Here is a 15100-nt window from a genome sequence, read left to right on the forward strand (position 1 = left end):
AAAAATGCACAACTCTAAAGAAAAGGTAAAAAATCTGCCTATTGAGCCATATAAAAGGGAAGAACAAGTAACCTTTTATAACAGAAGTTATATAAGGTGAAATAATGATGATGACAAGGATTTTGTTTTCTTTATATATTTTATTAGGAGAAAAACTACTGTAGGAGAGGGAAAATTGCTTCTGTGTACCCTTCTAGATTTTTTGGCTGGTCTATGAATTAAATTGACATTAGACAGATTAAAAGGAGAAAAAACGTTTAATTACTCACATATGCACCTGAGTCCCACCAAAATATGAGAGTCCAGGAAGCAGCTAGATGATTGAGACAGCTAGAGTAAGGAATAGGAATAAGGATTTGGGGTACTGGGGAGTGGTAGAGATGAATTGTGGGAAGGCGGGAAGAGGAAATGTGTGGTGAATAAAGGTTACCTTGCTATGCAGATAAAAGTCTCTCCGGTGAGAAAAAGTTATCTATGAGTAACTCTCTTTCTGGCAAATATAAATACATATACTAATAAAAATGTCCTTTACAAATGGGACATTATACTTTAAGCAGATGGGGAGGCGAAGTGCTTTTTCTGCATTGACTGGTTCTCAGTTTCTTTTAGCTCAGAATAATAGTGGCATATTTTGGGATGACTTGTTCTGACCCCATCACTACTTGGTGGTAAAATGCTACCCAATGTTATAACATCATGTGGCAGTTTCTTTTAAAAAGTCTTTAGACGTGATATAATTTCCTCAAAGCTTTATGATGTAAAATGAGGTATCTCAGATATGGACTTCTCCAGTGAGAGGATCCCAAAGGCTTTATGTCCTCACATGCTATTATGGGTTGGGGTGCAGTGGAGAAGAAATGCCAGGATGTTTGTAGCTTTATCACATTGAAAACTTAGAGCATCTAATTATCACTCACTTAGAAATCAAATTGTTTTCTATAGACTTCCTTCTCCAAGGAGATTCAAAGCACTTGCTACAAAAAAGGAAGATCACAGCTTGCTTCTCTGTTTTCCTTCCTCCAGGGAAAACCTTGTGTCACTTGGTTGACTTAACAGAATTAACTTCTCTTCTTGGATCGCTGGTCATTGTTTTTACGTAGTTCAGTAACTATCAAATACTTTTCACCTGTGATTAAAAGCCTATTGCTTCTGGAGGGTCCCTGGCATGCTGCAGTCCTATGACTGGGCAGCAGGTTTCTCACCTTCCTAAATCTGAGCAGCACAGCCCTGCTGGAGGGTAACCCACACCTGTTGTTTCTCCTTTTGTGGTTGGTGAGTGCTAAGGGTGCAGCTGCTGCCCTATCAGCTTTCCCAGAGTCACAAAGAGAAGCTTACACTTGGAAGGGACCTTATTCATTGTCTGCTCCTGTTGTGCTGTCCATCCACTGATACCCTCATCTACCTGCTCTAGTCCTCAGTGTGGTTCAGGTTCCGCTCTACCCATCCATTTGGATTTGGGCCCCAAGGTACAAAGTTCATATTTGCACAGATCTCAGCTATGTCCTCCTTCAAGTTCTATACCTCCCTGTTCTAGTTTTGAAATAAAAGGAAATAAGGAGGAGAAGAAAGTGACCAACGTTCTCAGGGCTGCTTCAAAGCTAGAGATAGAGAAGAGGAACAAGCTCACAAACTCAAGTATGCTGAGCATAGCTGACACCAAGGGCAGCCAGTGCTCCCTGTATCTTTATGCTCTGTAAATTCAGAATTGAATTTATGTATTCAATTGTGAATTGAAGTCCAGAATTGAAATAAGCACCTGGGACAGCTGCTTGCAGTGTTCTTGCTTTCTCCTTTTTCCTTAGCCACAGTGCATTAGTTTAGGCAGATACCTTCAAGCCACTGACCACTGCTTGCTTGCTTGCTTCCTTCCTTCTTTCCTCTCTCCCCTCTTCCCTCCCTTTTCTTCCTCCTTTTCTCCATTTCTTCCCCCCATCCTCCATCCCTTCTTTCTTTCCTTCCCTCCATCCCTCCTTCCTTCCTGCCTTATTTCCTTCCTTCTTTCAACAAATATTTGATGAACCCCTATCTAAGGTGATTGGGATACAGAATTGAACTCTGTCACTGCTCATATACAGCCTACACATTTAGTAGAAATGACAGACAGTATCTAAAGAAATACAAAGTGTAAATCGAGCTAAGTGCTATGATGAACACTATAGCTGGATGTAGAGGTCAGGGAAGAGCTGCCTTTGGAAAGAAGTATTTGAATAGAGACGTGAATAAAGTGAGGGGAAATCCATGTGCAAGATGAGGTTAGCAATCACACTTACTTCTTTGATCTTACCTGGAAGAAAGTCCATGAGCTCATTTTCTAATGGATTAGAAAATCTGTTGCCACTAGTAGGAAGCCTACAATTTTGTTTTGTAGCCTTCACATTCATACTTACCACTAAAATATTTGCTTCCAGCATCATAATTTACTTATAAGAGAAAGTAAGATTGGAATTTAAACTTTTGGTTTAAACTGTGATTTTCAAAAATTCTGCTTTAGTAGAAGAATAGTCTTATGTTCACCTTTATTGTTACTGTGAAGTATGAATCACATTGAAATGTGTAATTTTAAGATGAGAATCATGTTGATTCTTCAACTCACTGAAAATGAAGTGCCTAATTTTGATGAGATAAATTTTTCCAGTCTTTGCTGGAGTTGTAGATTTATCCATAGCTGGCTTCCATCTGTTACATTCAGATGATAATGATAAAATGTGTCATTTCTACCCAGTCTTCCAGCACAGACTAGTTAGAAGACAGAATTATCTTTCTGCTAGGTTTGTATGCTTCTTAATAAAGTCTTTATTTATTATTTTTAAATGCCCTCTGGGTATAGTCTTTAAATGCATTACTAAAAATAACTTTCCATATGTGAAAATGTTTCATTTAAATTATTTTGGTGTTGCCTGGCATGGTGACTCACGCCTATAATCCTAGCACTTTGGGAGGCTGAGGTGGGTGGATCACCTGAGGTCAGGAGTTCGAGACCAGCCTAGCTCACATGGTGAAATTCCGTCTCTACAAAAAATACAAAAAGTAGCCATTTGTGGTGGTGCACACCTGTCGTTCCAGCTGCTTGGGAGGCTGAGGCAGGAGAATCACTTGAACCTAAGAGGTGGAGGTTGCAGTGAGCCAAGATCATGACACTGCACTCCAGCCTGGGTGACAGAGTGACACCCTGTGTCAAAAAATTAAAAAATAAATCATTTTGTTGTTTCCTTGTTAGTGTCCAAAATTCACTGGAGAGATTCTTTCAGAATTGTAAAGTTTAATTAAAAATGTTAGGTGTGCCGGGTGCAGTGGCTCACACCTGTAATCCCAGCACATTGGGAGGCCGAGGCTGGTGGATCACCCGAGATCAAGAGTTTTAGACCAGCCTGGCCCACACAGCGAAACTCCATCTCTACTAAAACTACAAAAATTAGCCAGATGTGGTGGCAGGTGCCTGTAATCCTTACTACTTGGGAGGCTGAGGCAGGAGAATGGCTTGAACCCAGGAGGCAGAGGTTGCAGGGAGCCGAGACTGTGCCACTTCACTCTGGTCTGGGTGACAGAGTGAGACTGTCTTAAAAAAAAAGTGTTAGCTTAGAGGATGAACCTTAATGCATTTCTTAATGGTATCTGAGCAAACAAAAAATTTAAGTTTAAGAACATCTTTGAAGGTGCTTCTTTCACCTGCTCTTCTATTATTTTCTACTACAGGAATCCATATTTTCTTACTTCATAAAGAATGTTATTCTTATTTCTTAATGAGTCCTGCTCCATAATTCTGCAAAGTTATTTACACAGAGAGATGGTCAGAACTACTGTCCAGGATTTCAGTGGCTTCTGAATTGAAGTGCAGAATTGAAATACCAGTAATTCACCGAGTTGCTTGCTTACCAATTATTGTAGATAAATTAACATCATGCCTCAGACTAATGATCCCATAGAGAAGATTCATTTTGTAGTTTCATATATCTATAGCATGTATCAGTAACTTTACCCAAACCCTAATAAAAGTTTGTCAGCTTAATATATCTGTGCATGAACTTAACTACCACTGGAGAATGGTCAATTTTGTTTATAGCATCCGATATTTGAACTTTTTTGTAAATGAAAAGTTACATTAAAAAAAAAAACTTCTCATAAAAATCCTCATGGGAAGTTCCATTCAGTTTATGTTTTCTCCCTCATTCTTCATTTGCCTGCACCTGAGCCGTTCGTCTTGTTCTTTCCTCAATGGCTACGTTAGAAACTGGTAAATATGTCTTGCCTCCTCTGCCTTCCCTGCTCACCCTCAGTTCATCAGGAAGTCATGTAGGCTTCCTGCTTTTGCTCCCCAGGAATTAAAGAAATCTTAGTCACAACATCAAAAAATCTAGATCATTTGGCCTTTGAAACTTTCACTTCCCAAAGGTTACTTGTAGTGAATGTGTTTATACTTCCTTAGGAAAGGAATGTGTATGAAACTTTGTGTTAATAATAAAAATAGCAACACTAGATAGAACGCTGGGCTAGGGAGATGGTCATTTCTAGAGATTCACCAACTGAAGGAAAATGTATCTCACTATAAGGTAAGAGGCTTTTCTTCCCAGATCATCAAACCTCTGGATATAGTTTTCAGTGTTCATTTCCATGAGGGCACAGATTTGTATTTGATTGGCCTTTTTCTTATTGTCAATCTTAAAATCTTTAAAATGGAAATCTGTTCTCTTTGGAATCAACCCAGAAAAAATAGTAGCTCAACTTTAAATCAGCAAATGGTTAAATACTGTTAGAAAGATATTACTTAATGCCTTAAGTTAGCTGGTCCTATTCCCAGCTCATTTAAAAAAAAATAGAAACCTCAGCAAATACTACAAACTAGTAAGAGAATTTCTGAATCCGTAAGATTGAAAATGAGCAACACAGCTCATTATCTTACCAATAACTAAGAAAAAAATTAAGATTGTTAATTCTCTTGTTCTGTGATTCTCTTTGAGAAGGTCCATATCTGTTGCTGAGTAAAAACATTAATGTTAAGAGACCTTACTAAATTATAGACAAAACTTTGAGTGGTATAGTAAATAAGAAATTACTGTCAGAATTATTTACACTTACCATACTGGGGTTTTACAGCATCATTTAACTGCTAGAGCTATTTTTAAAAATCCACATATTTCACAGTAACCATAGAAAAAAACCAACAAGAGGTGTAGGAAATACAAGGCTTTTAAATGTATTTCATATTATTATGAGATGTTCATTTTTCCAACCAGCTATTTCTTGTTATTGTGTACATGGTAGGAGGAATAAAAAAGGGATGATGTTTATCCTGACTTCACTCACTGAGGGAGAAAATAAAAATGGCAGATTGAAGTCATCTTATTATAATGTTGCAAGTAGTTTTTAAAGTCCAGTAATTTTTGGCTGGGTGCGGTGGCTTATGCCTATAAATCCCAGTACTTTGGGAGGCCGAGGTGGGCAGATCACCTGAGGTCAGAAGTTTGAGACCAGCCTGGCCAACATGGCGAAACCCTGTCTCTACTATTTCTAACTGTGTGTATACACACACACACACACACACACACACACACACACACACACACACACATATACAGTTTTGTTAAATACTGTGAAATTCTCCTCCAAAAGGGTCATACGATTTTGCATTCCCACCAGCCCACTGGCATATATGAGTGTCTCTCCCACACTTCTTCAACAGTGTATTAAGTTGAAAATTTTTGCTATTCTAATGAGTAAGAAATGGTATCTTAGTGTGGTTTTAGTTTGCATTTCTCTTATTATAAGTACAACTGAGCATTTTTTCATGTGTTCACAGACCAATTTATGTCTTTTGCAAGTTACCTAATTTGTGTCTTTTACCCATTTTTCTCTAGAATTTTGGTCTTTTCCTTCTCAATTTTAAAAATGTCTTTGTATATTAGAACTATCATTTGTATTTGTAATATTTGTGGCAAATACTTTCAATTTAATACCATCTTTTGACTGATTACAATGTATGTGCGCTTTTTTTCTTGTACTAATACCAACTGCTTTACTTATATGGGCTTTAAAATAGGGTATAATATCTAGTAGGGTCTGTTCTCCCTCAGAGCTCTTTCTCAGTGAGGCCCAGCATTTTTTTTTTTTTTTTTTTTTTTTTAAAGACAAAGTCTCACTCTGTTGCCCAGGCTGGAATGTAGTGGTGCAGTCATAGCTCACTGCAGGCTTAACTTTCTGGGCTCAAGTGATCTATCCTGTTTTTTTTTTTTTGAGATGGAGGCTTGCTGTGCCGCCCAGGCTGGAGTGCAATGATGCAATCTCAGATCACTGCAACCTCTGCCTCCTGGGTTCAAGCAGTTCTCCTGTTTCAGCCTCCCAGGGTATGTGTGTTCTTAAAGATAAAGTGTGTCTTGTGTAAGCTGCACATAGTTGGATCTTGGTTTTTTATCCATTCAGCCACTTTATGTATTTTGATGGGAGAATTTAATCCATTTACGTTCAAAGTAATTATTCATAGGTAAGGACTTACTATTGCCATTTAGTTAATTGTTTTCTTTTTTTTTTTAAAGATCCTTTGTTTGTTGTTTATCTTTGTGATTTTATGATTTCCTGTGGTGCTAAGTTTTGATTCCTTTCTCTTTATCAATTGTGTATTGAGGTTACTCTTGAGGTTTGCATAAAACATCTTATAGTTATAAGACTCTTTTGTGTTGATAGCAACTTAATTTCAATCCCATACAACAACTCTAGACTTTAAACTTCCTCATTTATATTTTTGATTTCACAATTTACATATTTTTAAATTATGTATTTCTAAATTAGTTCGACCATTGTGGAAGACAGTGTGGCAATGCCTCAAGGATCTAGAACCAGAAATACCATTTGACCCAGCAATCTTATTACTGGGTATATACCCAAAGGATTATAAATTATTCTGCTATAAAGACAGATACACATGTATGTTTACCGTAGCACTATTCACAATAGCAAAGACTTGGAACCAACACAAATGCTCATCCATGATACTGGATAAAGAAAATGTGGCACATATACACCATGGAATACTATGCAGCCATAAAAAAGGATAAGCTCATGTCCTTTGAAGGGATATGGATGAAGCTGGAAACCGTCATTCTCAGCAAACTAACACAGGAACAGAAAACCAAACCCACATGTTCTCACTCATAAGTGGGAATTGAACAACGAGAACACATGGATACAGGGAGGGGAACATCACACACCAGGGCCTTTCAGGGGGTGAGGGGCTAGGGGAAGGATAGCATTAGAAGAAATACCTAATGTAGATATCAGGTTGATGGTGCAGCAAACCACCATGGCATGTGTATACTTATGTAACAAACCTATACGTTCTGCACATGTATCCCAGAACTTAAATTGTAATAAAAAAAAGAGAAATCACTGAAATGAAAACAATAAAAAAAGAAATAATAGAAAAGAAGAAAGTTCTAAAGATGTTATATGCACATATATATGCATATATATGTCAATGATAAGTATGTACTTAATAAATACACATGTACAAATATATACTCAAAAATTACGTGTTTCTTAACAAGTTATTATGGTTATTATTTTTCACTCTTTGACTTTTAACCTTCATACTATAAGATATACATGACTTATAGAGCACCATAATAATGCTAGAATATTTTGGATTTGACTATGCATTTACCTTTACCAGTGAATTTGATACTTTCTTATATCTTCATATTAGTAACTAGTGTCCTTTTATTTCCACTTGAAGACTCCCTTAAGCATTTCTTGTAAGGCAGGTATAGTGGTAATGAATTTCCTCAACTTCTTTTGTTTGTCTGGGGAAGACTTTATTTCTCCTTCATCTCTAAAGGATACTTTGTTGAGTATGGTATTCTCACCTGAAAATTTTTTTCTTTCAGCACTTCAAATGTATCATCTCATCTCAGCAGGTTTTCTGCTGAGAAATTTGCTCATCGTCTAATGGGAATCCTCTCATATATGATTTGATGCTGTTCTCTTGCTGCTTTTGAAATTCTGTCTTTGTCTTTGGCTTTTGACAGTTAGTTGTAACACAACTTGGAGAAGACCTATTTGAGATCAATCTGTTTGGGAACTTTGGAGCTTCTTGGATCTGGATGTTCATATCTCTTCCAAAACTTGGGAAGTTTTCAGCAATTATTTCATTATATACACTTTCTGCACATTTATCTCTTCTCCCTGAAGAGCTCCCATAATGCAAAAGTTTGTTTGCTTAATGATGTCCCATATGTCCCATTGGCTGTCTTCACACTTTTTGTTTTTTGTTTTTCTTTCCTTCTCATTGGGTAATTTCATAAGACCTATCTTCAAATGCAGAGTTTCTTCCTTGTGCTTGATCTAGTCTGCTGTTGAAGCTTTCTATTATATTTTTTATTTATTCACTCAGTAGTTCTTCAGCTTCAAGATTTCTGTTTTGTTCTTTGTTGAATGTCTCATTAAGATGATGAATTGCTTTCCTGATTTTGCTGAATTGTCTATGTGTATTCTCTCAGATCTATCTGAGTTTCCTTAAGATTATTATTTTAAATTCCTTTTCAGGCAACTCATAAACTTCCTTTTCCTTGGGGTCAGTTACTGGCACCTTGTCTTTTATTGGTGTCATGTTTCTTGCTTTTTAATGTTTCTTATGTCCCCGAATTGATGTCTGTGCATCTGATGGAACAGCACCTCTTCCAAACTTTGGAGAGTGCCTTTAGTAGGGAAAGATTTTGACTCTGGAAGGCATGGCATAGCAATGACCCAGCTAAAGGTTAAGACCCAGAAAAAAGGTACAGCTGCAATTTGGGAAACAGAGCCAATAGGGCGCCATTGCAACTTAGGCCCCAGGACACAAGGGACTGCACAGTGGGGATTCTGGACCTGGGGATAGTGGGACATGGCAGTATCCCAGATTCTGTGAAGCCACGTGAGACAGCGGCAAGGACCCTGGAATAGCAGAAGGCAGATGTTACTTGGGCCCTGGAAGGAAGGGAGTAGTGCAGCAAAGATTCCATTCCTTGGGGATGGGGGTATCTCAGCAGCTCACACTCTAATGGACTAGTCCAGTTCCAGGAAAGCAGGGTACTACAATTATTCAACGTGTAGGGTAAGGTGACCCAGCTCAGTCAGTGCTCTGTTTATCTAAGATGTAAAATACCATGCCATCTCATCCCTGAGATGTGCAACTGATTTGGCTTGGCCATGACACTGATTTCCTGGAGGCAAGGTGCTGCTTCCATTCAGGAATGGGGGTGCATGATGGCTCTGAGCAGCCAAGTAACCAATTCTTTAGGAGGCTGAGTGCCATTTCAGCTCAAGCCTTAACGGGGCAGGGCCAAAAGCAACTTGGAGGGGTGGGTGGAGCATCTCCATTGCAGCTTGGCCCCAAGAAATAGGATGGAGCAGCAGCTCAGCTTGTGGATGGTGCGCAACCACGTGGAGGCGGCTCAACAGCAACAAAGCTGGAGGAATGGAAGGGTACTGTGGCTACCTACCCCCAGAACAGGACACATTCCAACAGTGTTTCTGATTTCAAATGCAGTAGCCACGTGGGCCACTGTGGTGAGTATTGTCTCCTCCTCTGTGGGGAGTGTAGCTGTATGGATTCTAAGGAGTTCCCTCAGCTGGGCTTAGTGCCTGTGAGAACTACAGGCGTCCCCAGAGGTGAGGACTGTAGGTGCCTAAGGTGGTGATGGGGGCTGCTGTGGTCCTCTTCCTTACCTTTTCCCTGCAAGAATAATTTTCTCCTGGTTCCAACTGATCCTGATGTGGGGATAGGGTGGTGGAGATGAGGTATTTCCTTCTGTTGTCTATGTGGCCACCCTGGGTTTCTGCACATTGCAGGGTTTCTAATACACCTTTAATGTATTCTAACATTCTTTAGTTATTTTCATCAAAATGTAGTTGCTTACTTATTGTTTTGGCTATCTTTGGGAGGCATGTGGTGAGTATTGGGGGCTTCTAGTTAGGTTATCTTACTGATGTCATAAAATAGTGGATTTCAAATGCTCTCACCAGGTGGTCTCTGTGCGGGTGTCAGTTGGACGTCTCACTGGGCAGGTGGCCTGCGCTCACAGAGACGGCATCCTGGAGATGGTGGCAGAGGGAGATAATCGCAGCACCAACCTGCTGGCTGCAGAGACTGCAAGTCTGGAAGAACAGCTGCAAGGATGGGGAGAAGTGATGCTGATGGCTGATAAAGTCCTCCGATGGGAAAGAGTCTGGTTTCCACCCGCCATCATCTGTGTGGTTTCTTTGGTGTTTCTGATTATCTACTATCTAGATCCATCTGTTGTGTCCGGCGTTTCCTGTTTTGTTATGTTTTTGTACTTGGCTGATTACCTTGTTCCCATAGTAGCGCCTAGAATTTTTGGCTCCAATAAATGGACCACTGAACAACAGCAAAAATTCCATGACATTTGCAGCAATTTAGTAAAAACTCGATGCAGAACTGTGGGTTGGTGGAAATGCTTCTTCACACTAAAGGAAGAAAAATCTAAGATGTACTTCATGACCATGATCGTTTCTCTTGCTACGGTTGCTTGGGTGGACAACAAGTCCACAATCTGCTTCTCACTTACCTGATAGTGACTTCCTTACTATTGCTTCCTGGACTAAACCAACATGGAATCATTTTGAAGTACATTGGAATGGCCAAGAGGGCGATAAACAAACTTCTTGAACAAAAAGAAAAGAAAAATGAATGATTCATCTGCTTTAATCAGTGTGATTAGTGGAGCATTGCCCCGGAACAGTTTCTGCTGTACTATCTGGATACCAAAATGTTACGGAAGTAGCTCTTTGCTCTCCCTCACTCTGCCCTTAGTTAATAGAAATTCAGACTCGCCAAGTAAGACTTTGTGCATAGTGTCTTCATGTCACATATAGTTGAGTGCGTTCTTAGCAGTTGGCTTCATGGACAACCCTTAGTGTATGTGATTTGTTTTGATTTTTCTTACCCAGTGTTAATTGAATTCTTGCTTTTAGACAACTTCCTTTTTGTAGTGGTGAACCTTGCCCTTTAGTACAGTTCAAGTGAATCTGGATAATTGTTCATCTTTGCTTTAGCTTAGATACCATGTAGTGGTCTGTGGCTACAGGAAACTGGTTCTACTGTCTGCTTCCACAGTTTGCTTAAAAAACTGTCTGACTTCACGAATATAGAGACCAAGTTTACCGCTTCTGATGAAGAGACCAATTAAGATTCATTCCTCATTCTGTTTGTTTCTGGTGGGAGAAGAGTCCCCATGAAAAAAATGAAACTGATTCCATGCGCTAGTACGTGTAGGCTTCTCCCTTGTGCAAAACTTAGCAATTTGTAGGAAACTTTGATCTTTTTGTCCAAAAAAGGAATGTCTAACAGGCTTAAGCTTTTGTCCCCTTGCACTTAGACTCAAAGTTAGTAAATCCTTAAAGGCTTTTTAATAGCAGACTTCCGAAAGATTGCATTTAGGATTTCTAGGCTACTTTTAATTTCAGATTTTCAGCTGACTTTAGTTATAGTATACAGTAGATTAAGACTCATGTCTATGACTTTCACTCTAAGACCAGCAAAAAGACAGCAGTCTTCTATGTTTAGTCAAGATTCATTTCAGTAGAAGATAATCTTATCTAATTGTTGAGACCAGAATAAGCCTTTTTAAGGTAAACCTCAAAATTCTCATTTTATGGTAATATTGGCCCTTTTAGTCCCCTAGGTTTGACATGGGAGATAGTGACTACACTGGTGTCTGACTTTTTTCCTAGAGATTCCTCCCTGAAAAATACAAGGGCTGTTGGTGAGAGCAGACTTGAGGTGATGATAATTGGCCTCTGGTCGACAAAGATTTCATAACTCCTTGGAAAGCTTCTTATTATCATTCTTAACTTCTTGGTAGCTAGAAATTTAGAGTAGTTGAAATCTGTAGGAACGAACTTCTGAGGGCCAAAACACGTGACTGACTTGGGAACAATTCTTAAGCTGATTAACTAGTTGTAATATAGTTTTGTGAATTTATTGCACTGATGTTGTACCTTGTGGTATATCTGTCCCTATTAAATAAGTGTTGTTTTCTCCTCTTTAATATTACTGTAAATAGTGGTGACCATTGTAGCATATGTTTGATTATTTTCTTTTAATATTTCATAAGAAAACTACCTTAATTTTACCTTACTTTCATTGTAAATAAGCCTGTCTTCCTATCTGGATTTTTGTGTGTGTGTGTACATGTTCTACTGATTAACTACTTTTGCGATTTTAATCCTGTATTTCTTCTTCTACTTTGTTTTGTGTAAAAGGGGAAAAAATAAAAAAAGCTGGAATCTCAAATGCTTTCACCAAAAATAAATGATAAATATATTAGGTGATGAATATATTAATGAACCTGATTTGATCATTTCACAATGCATGCATGTATCAAATCATCACATTGTACCCAATTAATATATATGTAATTATTATTTGTCAATTAAATAAAATAAAAAGTTTTAAAAAGACAGAGAGTCGCTGAATGGATTAAAAAACAAGACCCAATTCTATGCTCTCTGCAAGAGACTTGCTTCCCTTTAAGAATACACATAGATTGAAAGGGAAAAGTTGTAAAAAGATATTTCATGCAAAGAGAAACCAAAAGAAATCAGTGGTAGCTATACTTAAATAAGACAAAATAGACATTGTCAAAAACTAAAATGAGATAAAGAAGGTCATTATATAATGAGATAAAAAGGTTGATTCATGAAGAAGATACAATGTAAACACATGCATTCAACATCAGAGAATCTATATATTTATAACACAAATATTAATAGATTAGAAGAGATAGATAGATTGCAATACAATAATAGCAGAGGACTTCAGTATCTCACTTTCAGCAACACAAAAATCATCTAGATAGAAAATAAGGAAACTTGGGCTTGAACTACACTTTGGGTCAAATGACCTAACAGACATATACAGACCATTCCATTCAACAGCAGCAGAATACACATTCTTTTCATGCACACACAAAACATTTTTCATGCTAGATCATGTGTTAGGTCACAAAAGAAGTCTTAACAAATTTAAGAAAGTTGAAATCACATCAAGTATTTTTGGTACCACAATATCATGAAACTAGAAATCAAATTGTTAATTTGGAGAAGGAATTGCAGAACATTTAGAAATATATAGAAATTAGACACCCTCCTCCTAAACAATGGGTCAAAGAAAATAAAAAGGAAATTAAAAAGTATTTTACACAAATGAAAATAGAAACAACATACCAAAACTTATGGGATGCAGTACAAGCAATTCTTTTTTTTTCCAAGCCAAACTGTATCCAGCTTTATTAAAGATACTTTCCATAAACAATCATGTAGACAGACAATCGTTAACAGTATACAACAACTTTTATACTCCCTTCTTCAATGGACTACCAAAAATCAGAAAGCCACTATAAAACCCAATGAAGTATTCATCTTATGCTCTGAACAGAGAAAGTTTAGAGTGAGGGTTGACATTTCACATTTAGCATGTTGTTTAATAACTTTTCACAAGCTGACCCTGACTTTGTGGAAGTGGAAAGAAAATGGCAGAATTTATCTGAAGATCCACAATCTAGAAATGGAACAGGTGCCACTTCTCTTTTTACAGGTGCCATCTCAGTGGCATCACTGAAAAGTCCAGATTGCCTGATATACTTGTAACCAATGACTGGGGGTCAGGTCCCAACAGATGTCTAGGCTTAAGGGAGTTAAGTCTACGCTGAAAGAAGGAAAGGGAGAAGAGGACATAAAATGAATTTGTTTTTCCATACCACAAGGCTTTGTGCCAAAAAGTGGCCATGTGTGTCAAAATCAGGGAATCCCTCATCCTGGGAGCCAAGAGGAAGTCTCTCAAAACTAGAAGGGAAAGGTGTTTTCCCCACATCAATCCAGCTTCAGAGACATTCTATTAGTGACATATGCCCCTTTCCCCCAAAACAACAATGAAGGGCTCTGTGTGCTAACAACATAGCTTAAAAAAAAAAGTAAAACAAAATTCTGCATTTTTATAAAACTTGATTTAAAAAATCGTATTTCAAACTCTCAGTCACCAGAAGTACACAGTTATCAAAAATGCACACACTTCCCTTGGCAACTCCAGCACCCTCAGCTTTCTGTGCCTGGTCTGTTTTGGCATCTCCATTTTCTGCAGGGTTAGTCCCCTCCTTGCCAGCATCAGCTTTTCCCTTTTTCCCTTTGGGTACCTTCTCTCCTGTCTTTGCATGGGCCTTTTTAGACTTGAGCTCTGGCTTTCGAGGAGCAGGTTTAGCAGACAACCTCGTGGATCTTCTCTGTGGTTCAGCCTTCATCGTGACTTTATCTCCTTTAACATCCCCTTCAGCCTTTCTCTTGGGCATGCTGGTGATGGTGACGTACTTAAAAATTGTATTCTTGTGTTAAGAATGTGTCCAATTAGAACCCCGGATGTTTTCCCTGTCAGCTACATTAGTTCCAGTGAGGTTTATATCCTTCCTCCCATCACATGCCTGCTCATGCACACACATATATGCACACATACACATACCCCCCACACTCGCTCATCTTGTACATGTGAAATAAATTCTTCAAAAATCTTGGTTTTGGCCTTCAGTTACTCCTGTTGTTGGTCCAATCTTCAGTTTGTCCTAACCTTAGAGATTTCACTTTGTTGCAAGTTATGGTATGTCAAGAAGCAATTATTTGAGTCAGGTGATGGCCTATCACCTTAGAGTGCATTTGTTCTTCAGCCATATAAGCTCATGGTGAATTCTTGGACTGAGATCTAGATCTTGCTAGAACCACATTTGTTTCTGCAAGTAGAGCTTTCCAAAGCAAACACTCAGATCTAAATCAAGAAAGGAAGCATATCAGAGAAGGAATAAGTGAAGGTAAAACAGAAATTTTTATTTTTCTTATTCTTAATTGATAAGACAGAACACTTTGTTCAAAATAATAGTTGAAACAATGTATTAGATTATGTATGCTTATATATATCTTAGTGTATGTTTCTGTTTAAGTGAAATAAATGACAGCAATGATACAAGAGATGGAAGGGAGGAATTAGAATTACTTTTTATTATAAGACACTTGTACTCCAGTTAAGTAAGATAGTGTTATTAGAAAGTAGACTTGGATTAGTTGTAAATGT

The 15100-nt window shown here is 38.1% G+C and overlaps 2 pseudogenes; one reads left to right on the forward strand and one right to left on the reverse strand.

The window, feature by feature from the left end:
- Positions 1-7922: 7922 nt before the first annotated feature.
- LOC106993768 (ADP-ribosylation factor-like protein 6-interacting protein 1 pseudogene) lies at positions 7923-12384 on the forward strand (annotated as a pseudogene).
- A 1595-nt stretch (positions 12385-13979) lies between these two features.
- On the reverse strand, positions 13980-14330 carry LOC106993770 (non-histone chromosomal protein HMG-17 pseudogene; annotated as a pseudogene).
- Positions 14331-15100: the final 770 nt, after the last annotated feature.

Source organism: Macaca mulatta, chromosome 15 (genome assembly GCF_049350105.2).
Source record: "Macaca mulatta isolate MMU2019108-1 chromosome 15, T2T-MMU8v2.0, whole genome shotgun sequence".
Lineage (NCBI taxonomy): Eukaryota > Metazoa > Chordata > Mammalia > Primates > Cercopithecidae > Macaca > Macaca mulatta.